Genomic DNA, 8822 nt, shown 5'->3' with positions numbered 1-8822 from the left:
CACAGCGGGTAAAGCCAAAGAAGCTAGCATCCCATGTGGACACTGGTTCGAGTCCTGGCTGCTCCACTTCCGATCCAGCTCTCTGCAAATGGCCTGGGAAAGCAGCGGAGGATGACCCAAGTGCCTGAGCCTCTGCACCCATGTAGGAGACCCGGAAGAAGCTCCAAGTTCCTGGCTTCAGCCTGGCCAAGTTCTGGCTTTTGTGGCCATCTGGGCAGTGACCTTCAAATAAATAAATCTTTAAAAAATTATAACTAAAAACTTCATACACATAATATACAAATCCCACAAATGCCTTGTAAGACCTGGAGGGGAGACAAAAAATTATTGAAAGGTGTTTTCTCTGTGTGTTAGGATTAAGGGAGTTTTCTTTTAAATGTTTTTATGTTTGTTAAATATTCTACAACTGAGTGTACGATTGTATCGTTGTGAACATAAAAGCAATAAAATCCTTCTGATTTAAGACAATATTCTTGGTTGGGATTGGTGCTGTGGCATAATGGGTTAAGTTGCCATCTACAAGGTCAGCATCCTATACGGGCATGGGTTCGAGTCCCGGCTGCTCCACTTCCAGTCCAGCCCCCTGCTAATGCGCCTGGGAAAGCATGGATGATGGTCCAAGTGCTTGGGTCCCTGCACCAATATAGGAGACCAGAAAGATGCTCCTGGCTCCTGATTTCAGCCTGGCCCAGCCCTGACTGTTGCCACCATTTGGGGTGTGAACCAGCAGATGGAAGATCCCCACCACCACTTTGTAACTCTACCTTTCAAATAAAGTAAATATTTAAAAAAAGGTAATATCTTGGGGTGGGCATTTGGGCTGGCATTCAGTGCCCACATCAAAGCCCCCAGGGTTCTGTATCTGCCTCTGGCTCCTGACTCAGCTCTCTGCTAATGTGCACCCTGGGAAGCAGGGATGATGGCTTAAGGAACTGGGATCTGTCCACCCATGTGGGAGATCTGGATGGAGTTTCCAGCTCTTGGCGTCAGCTTCTGCCCAGCCCCAGCTGTTGCAGGCCTTTGGGGAATGAACCTTTGGATGAGAACTCTCTCTCTCTCTCTCTCTCTCTGCCTCTCAAATAAAATACTATTCTATGTTATCCTGGCATTTTTATGGCTTTATTTTGTTTAAAGATTTCTCTCTCTCTCTTTTTTTTAAATTTGAGAGGCAGAGTTACAGACACAGAGAGACAGAGACAGAGAGAAAGGTCTTCCACCTGCTGGTTCATTCTCCAAATAGCTGCGACAGCCAGAGCTGTGCCGATCCGAAGCCAAGAGCTTCTTCCAGGTCTCCCAGGTGGGTGCAGGGTCCCAAGCACTTGGGCCATCTTCCACTGCCTTCCCAGGCCATAAGCAGAGAGCTGGATCAGAAGTGGAGCAGCCAGGACTCGAACTGGCGCCCATATGGGATGCCAGCACTGCAGCCAGCGGCTTTACCCGCTGTGTCACAGCACCAGCCACTATCATTTAATCGTTAAGCATCTGCTGCTCTCTAGGGTCCGCATCAGCAGGAAGCTGGAGTCAGGAGCCAGGACTCTAACCCTAGCGGTGGGATGCAGGCGCTTGGGGAACACCTGCTCCTGTTCTGATTGCTGATGTCGCTGTCATTGTTGGTGTTGCCCTCGTCTTCAGATGAGAACGATCAAGCAAAGGAGGTAGGTAGGTTGCCGAGTGTTATGCAGCTCGTGGGTAGCAGGACCGAGATGTATGCCCAGACACTGAGATCCCGGAGCCGGTGGAGCTTAACCACTACGCCATACCGTTTGTTAAGCTTGAAGAAATTGGGAGACTTCTATTTTACTTATTTGTCCCCTAGACATTTTCTGAGTGCGCAGCACACACCACAGGGAAAAGCCGTTGACTGGCTTCTTGCCTCGGTTAAGGAGAAGCACAAAGGTCGGTGCCTCCAGCTTCCGTGCTAACGTTAACCGGACTGAGCCCGGAAGAGGCGGGCGCGACCAGCCTGGGTGTCCTTGACCGCCAGAGGGCGCTGTAGCGGAGTCCTGGCGAGAAAGCCCACTGCCTCCGGGTGCCCAGGCTGCAGCGGGCCGGAGCTGCAAAACGGTCCTCCGTGGAGCGGGTTTGGCCTCTGCGGGAATTACACAGTGTTTTATTCCCCCAGTGGAGCTGCTGGAAGGGAGAAGCAACGGGTGCTAGTGTGTTGCCTTCCTTAGAGGGGAGTTCCTTGTTAACTCACATCGGAGTTTGATTTAGGGAACTTCTTATGAGGGAACTCAGAAGAGAGAGCCGCTCCCAGGAGCCAGCGGGAAGCAGGGGTTCATGTAGTCTGCAAGAAAAGGCTCGCCGACATCACATGGCTCACGACGTAAGACTGGCCAACTTTCTAGACTATAAAGCCAAAGCACCTTTGTGGTTAACTTCCCACGGTAATAAAACCCTATCATTTCCTCACCCTCTGCAGGTGAACCTCTAACCATACAGGTGTGGCTGGTTTATCACACTTCCTGCCCCAGCAAAGCATCATGCCCCAGGCAACTCAGACACAAGTGTCAACCAAGCTGACTGGAGAATGCTGTAGCCAAATGCCAAGAAAACAAAGAAAAAAAAAAAACTGGCCACTCTCTTGTTACCTTTTCCCTTGTTTGAAGGAAATTATTCCTTTTTAAATAAAAATATTTGATTATTTGAAACTCAGAGTTACAGGGAGGGAGAGAAGGAGAGGCAGAGAGAGAGAGAGAGAGAGAGAGAGAGAGAGAGTGAGAGTGAGTCTCCCATCTGCTGGTTCACTCCCCAGATGGCCGAAACAGCCAGGGCTGGGCCAGACTGAAGCTAGGAGCTTCTTCTGGGTCTCCCACATGGGTTCCGGGGACCAAGGAGTTGGACCATCTTCTGCTGCTTTCCCAGGTGCATTAGCAGGGAGCTGGATCTGAAGCGGAGCATCAGGATCTCGAACTGCTGTCCATATAGGATGCTGGCACCACAGGCGGCAGCTTTACCTGCTATGCCACAGTGCCAGCCCCAGAATTATTCTTTTTAAAAATATTTAGTTAGCCGGCGCCGTGGCTCACTAGGCTAATCCTCCGCCTTGCGGCACCGGCACACCGGGTTCTAGTCCCGGTCGGGGCTCCAGATTCTGTCCCTGTTGCCCCTCTTCCAGGTCAGCTCTCTGCTGTGGTCAGGGAGTGCAGTGGAGGATGGCCCAGGTGCTTGGGCCCTGCACCCCATGGGAGACCAGGAGAAGCACCTGGCTCCTGGCTTCGGATCAGCGCAATGCGCCGGCTGCAGCGCGCCAGCTGCGGCGGCCATTGGAGGTCGAACCAACAGCAAAAGGAAGACCTTTCTCTCTGTCTCTCTCTTTCTCACTGTCCACTCTGCCTGTCAAAAAAAATTTAGTTATTTTTAAAAGATTTATTTATTTGTTTGAAAGGCAGAGCTAGAGAGAGAGAGAGAGGCTCACACACACACACACCAACACACACACACGCACGCCCACACCCCCCCACACCCACATACACACCCACACACATATCCACACACACACACACACACACACACACAGAAATCTCTGCAGCCTGAGAAAAGTGAGATCGGCTGATGAAAAGAGGCGTCGGGTCTCAAGGTATTTGCAGGACTGACTGAGGAAAGATGCAGGTGAATGCTCCCCGTGAGTCTAGCAGTGCTTGAGTGTGGCCCACAGAGTGACAGAGAGCAGCATCCTAATACGCGAATCTGATTGGTGCGTCTTAGTAACCCTGACGCAGCGTCTCCGCATCTGTCTGCAGCCGCCGGCTGCACTGCGCACCCTTTTACTCTGCAGCAGGCAGGCAGGACAGGGATCGTCCTGCACGGCGACGCAGCCCCGCAGAAAATCAGGGCTCCCACGAGGTCCTTTGCTTCCGCCCCTCCCCCAGTCCTCCGTACACGGGGCCCTTCAGAAGCCAGTTTAAACTGAGCAGCAGTTTCGTGTGCAGATGAGGAAACAGGCCTCTGCAGGCCTCTTTAATTTCCCGCCCCCCCATATTTATTTATTTATTTGAAAGACTGAGAGATAGCTTTTTTGTTGTTGTTAAGATTTATTTATTTATGGCCGGCGCTGCGGCTCACGAGGCTAATCCTCCACCTGTGGTGCCGGCACCCCGGGGTTCTAGTCCCGGTTGGGGCACTGATTCTGTCCCGGTTGCTCCTCTTCTAATCCAGCTCTCTGCTGTGGCCCAGGAAGGCAGTGGAGGATGGCCCAAGTATTTGGGCCTTGCACCCGCATGGGAGACCAAGAGGAAGCACTTGGCTCCTGGCTTCGGATCGGTGCAGTGCTGGCCGCAGCGCGCCGGCTGTGGCGGCCACTTGAGGGGTGAACCAACAGAAAAGGAAGATCTTTCTCTCTGTCTCTCTCTCTCTCTCTCTCTCACTGTCTAACTCTGCCTGTTAAAAAAAAGAGATTTATTTATTTATTTAAAAGGCAGAGTTACAGAGAGTTAGAGAGAAAGAGAGAGAGGGAGAGGGGGAGAGAGAGAGAGAGGTCTTCCATCTGCTGGTTCACTCCCCAAATGGCTACAACAGCCAGAGCTGAGCAGATCCGAAGCCAGGAGCTTCTTCCAGGTCTCCCACACAGGATCAGGGGCCTAAGGACTTGGGCCATCTTCCACTGCTTTCCCAGGCCATAGCAGAGAGCTGGATCAGAAGTGGAGCAGCTGGGACTAGAACCGGTGCCTATATGGGATGCCAGTACCGCAGGTGATGGCTTTACCCACTATACCACAGTGCTGGCTGAGAGAGAGAGAGAGAGAGAGAAAGAGAGAGAATAGTCCATCCACCAGTCCACTCCCCAAATGGCCCCAATGGCCAGGGAAGATCCCTGCCAAAGCCAGGAGCCTGGAATGCCATCCTGGCCTCCCACATGGGTGGCAAAGTCCCAAATATTTGGGCCACCCGCTGCTGCTCTCCAAGGTGCACCAGCAGGAGACCAGAGCAGAAGCAGAGCAGCAGGGGTCTGAACCAGCCCTCTGATACGGGCTGCTGGAATCATAGGTGCAGCCAACTCCCTGTACCACGCCAACCCCCTCATTCATCTCTCGCCTTTGCCCGCCCCCACTTCCCTATCACATTCTCAGACACTCAGGGAGTGACCTTCTCTGTCTAGAAGGAGACCCCAGCCCCCAGAGGCCTTGCTGTTCTTAGGGTGTGACTACTGTGGGGGGGGGGGTTGAAAGGGCCTCATGTCCTTCCTGCCTTGCTCTCCTCTCTGACTTTGTCCTGACTTGAGCCACTGAGCAGTGACCCTAATTCACTGCATGCTTTTCACTCTGCAGGATGCTGTTCCGTTACCTTCTCACCTGCCAGCCCCGTGAGTATGGCGCTCCAGGAAAGCGGTATAGAATCCCTCAGGCAGTTAGCCTCTGGCTGGAACAGAATTGGTGCTAGTGATCCAGTGCTCCTGCTATTCCACAGGCTCCCTCTAGATGGCAGCACTCCCAGTCCCCAGGGCATGGACCCTGCCTCCCCCTTCTTCCCATCCCTGCCTCAGTGCAAGGTGCAGAGGCAGTTGAGGTCCTGCAAGGCCTCCTGAACAGAAACCACGCCTCTTCAGGCTGGTAGCGCCAGGCTCAGCCCACACACCATCCCATTGTACAGCCAGGGTCCAGCCACACCAGAGCCCTGAGCCTATACCAAGGGAGAGAGACACCTGGGGAATCCCAGGGAGGAGGGAGCACGAAGCTGTGGAGCTGAGAACGCTGCAGCCTGAGGCAGCGGTGGGATGGGAAGTAGCTGAACGTGAACGTGAACTTGGTTGGAAGGAGGAGAGGCCCTGGCCACCACCCTTAGCTGCTCCGTACAGCCCTCCCGGAAGTGTTGTTGAGCCAGCTCTTCCCACCAGTCATGCAACAATCCCAGTGGTAGACTGGGATCATGCTTACTGTCTGCAGAGGTCCAGAGAATTGGCCAGCAGGCCCTGCCTGGGGGGCGGAGGCTGGCCCTGCCTGTTGCAGATAGAGGTCCGTGCTTGTCTGAGATTGTCACACGTCACCTGGGCAGTGGGCAGCAGCGGCAGCAGCAAGGTCTCTCCTCAGAGGATGCCAGGTCAGGGCCCGGCGCTGTGGCACAGTAGGCTAAGCCTCCTCCTGCAGCGCCGGCATCCCATGTGGGTGCCAGTTCATGTTCCGGCTGCTCCACTTCCGATCCAGATCTCTGCTCTGGCCTGGGAAAGCAGCAGAAGATGGCCCAAGTGCTTGGGCCCCTGCACCCATGCAGGAGACCTGGAAGAGGCTCCTGGCTGCTGGCTTCAGGTCGGCCCAACTCTGGATATTGCAGCCATTTGGAGTGTGAACCAGCAAATGGAAGACCTTTCCCTCTGTCTCTCCCTCTCTCTGTAGCTCTGCCTCTCAAATAAAATAAAATAAAATAAAATATTTAGAAACAAAAAAAGATGCCAAGTCAGGGAAAACACACCAACTCAAGCATGAGCAGTCTCCCCCTGTCTCATTTCATGGCGTCCTGGGGAAAGCTGAGAATGAAAGTGACAGTGACCTTGAGCAAAGCAAGCACAGCTAGGCTCTGTGTATAGGGCTCTGTCTGCACCTGTCACACAGTACCAGCCTCCCCCTGCAGGGCCCAGCAGCTCAGGAAGCGCCCACCACAGCCTTCCAAGCCGCTGCTCAGAAGTGATGTGGGGAGCCTGGAAGCAGAGGCAGCCGCTTCGAGCAGCCCTCCCTCTGCCCGGAGGCTGTTTGTTTGAATTGGGAGGAAGCCAATGAGATGTGCTGGGCCAGGGTGTCCTGTCCGAGGAGACAGGGGCTATTTGTCTTCTCTCATAAGAGACAGTCCCGGGGGGATGGTGGGGGGCAGGGAAAGGAAGGGCTTAGAAACAGGAGTGGAGTAGACAGGGTAAGAGCGCTCCCTACTAGTGTTAGGTATGGCCCAAATACAGACCGGAGCACGCCTGACCTGGAGCGTCAAGAACAGGAGCAGGGGAGGGATTAGTAGGAACATTCAGAATGTTCTAGGGGCCGGCGCTGTGGCATAGCGGGTAAAGCTGCCAGCTGCAGTGCCGGCATCCCACATGGGCGCCAGTTCAAGTCCTGGCTGCTCTACTTCTATCCAGCTCTCTGCTATGGCCTGGGAAAGCAGTGGAAGACGGCCCAAGTGCTTGGGCCCCTGCACTCGTGTGGGAGACCTGGAAGAAGCTCCTGGGTCCTGGCTTCAGATCAGTCCAGCTCTGGCTGTTGTGGCCATTTGGGGAGTGAGCCAGCAGATGGAAGACCTCTCTCTCTCTCTCTCTCTCTCTGCCTCTGCCCCTATGTAATTCTGACTTTCAAGGGAATAAATAAATCTTTTTTTTTTTTAAAGAATGTTTTAGGCTTGACTAGACAGCTCTGTCATGTGACGTCTTGGACAGATCCCTTTCCTTATGGTGGGGTGAATGAGGGGCCTCAGTGTCCCAAGGTCCCCTCTGGTTCTGAAAGCACCTGGTTCTAATAACGCGGGGCAGCCGGCGTGGGGCTGCTCAGCAGGGAGGAATGGCCTCCAGGCGACTTCAAGCTGTTTCTAAACGACCCTGTACAGGGCTGGATGTGTCCCCCCTCCCCCCAGCGAGTGGGAGAGAACTGGGCTTGCTCCGCGCTGTTGGCCATGTGCCACGTCTTCATCTGGGAGATTTTTTTTTTAAGATTTATTTATTTATTTATTTTGAAGTCAGAGTTACAGAGAAGGAGAGGCAGAGAGAGAGAGAGAGAGAGAGAGAGAGAGAGGCCTTCCATCTGCTGATTCACTCCCCAAATGGCCCCAATGGTCAGAGCTGGGTCAGGTCGAAGTCAAGAGCCAGGAGCTTCCTCCAGGTCTCCCACATGGGTGCAGGTGCCCAGGCCATCTGGGGGATTTTGCCGTGTAGACTGTGTGTACAAGGGTGAAGATTCATGGAACTGTACCCTGAAGATCCACCTGGGACTGGGGGGTGACATGTGGCACAGCTAAGCCGCTGCTTGTATCACAGGCAACCCATTTGAGCTCCAGTTTGAGTCTCTGCTGCTCCACTTCCAATCCAGCTCCCCGCTAATGCTGCTGGGAAAGCAGCAGAAGATGGCTCCTGTCCTTGGGCTCCTGCACCCGCGTGCCATCTGGGGAGTAAGTGGTGGATGAAAAATCTCTCTCTCTCTCTCTCTCTCTCTCTCTCTCTCTCTCTCCTGTTCTCTAACTACCTTTCAAATAAATACATGTCTTAGCAATTATGCACTTCCTTGCATGTGAACTATGCCTCTTTTTAAGAACAGACTTAACTCCAGCAGGAGTTTAGACAAGTTCCTCTCAAGACAGACTTCAGAGAATGCAAACCTCCACCCTGAGAGGCGAAGGATCCTCTGCTCTTGGAGACTAATGGAAGCAGGGTGTCCTCTGTGCTGATGGAGGAGGTGGGGAGATAGAAAACAAAGACGATGGCTTCTCTCTCAGAGAGCTTTTCAAGGTCCCTCTATTCTTAAATGTCCCCCGTCCCTGCTTGGGAACACAAAAATCCTAGCCGCCTAATTTCCATCTGTCCTCCTGTAACACTGGCCACTCCCTCTGCCCGCCACGGAGCCCAGCCACAGCCTCTGACAGGATCTCTTCAGCATCCCGTGCTCTGGAGTATGGATGGGGACCCCACTTCAACCTTCCCACCATCTGTCCCCCCCTCACCCCATTCCCTTCTCCTTGGGGATGTCAGCGCCCACCCCAAGCCCGCCTCCCTTCCCGGGCCCTTTTTCCGGTGGTATGTGCCAGCCGGTCCCGCATCCCACATCCCCAGCTGTTGACATTTCGTTGCCATTACCCGCGGGATAAAGAAAGGGGCCCTGTTATTCAACAATAGGGGGAAACATTGAGACAATGGGAAA

The 8822-nt window shown here is 53.7% G+C and overlaps 1 long non-coding RNA gene across 1 annotated transcript; it reads left to right on the top strand.

The window, feature by feature from the left end:
- The first annotated feature begins 1468 nt into the window (after window positions 1-1468).
- Window positions 1469-2562, top strand: LOC149125486 (uncharacterized). The gene is made up of 3 exons (XR_016211422.1): window positions 1469-1655; window positions 2215-2326; window positions 2423-2562. It is a non-coding gene; the product is annotated as an uncharacterized LOC149125486 (long non-coding RNA).
- The last annotated feature ends 6260 nt before the right edge of the window (window positions 2563-8822 follow it).

Source organism: Oryctolagus cuniculus, chromosome 7 (assembly GCF_051225735.1).
Source record: "Oryctolagus cuniculus isolate XC-2025 breed Fujian yellow rabbit chromosome 7, ASM5122573v1, whole genome shotgun sequence".
NCBI lineage: Eukaryota > Metazoa > Chordata > Mammalia > Lagomorpha > Leporidae > Oryctolagus > Oryctolagus cuniculus.
Note: the sequence above shows the minus strand (reverse complement) of the source record. Positions and strands in the feature narration are given on the sequence as shown.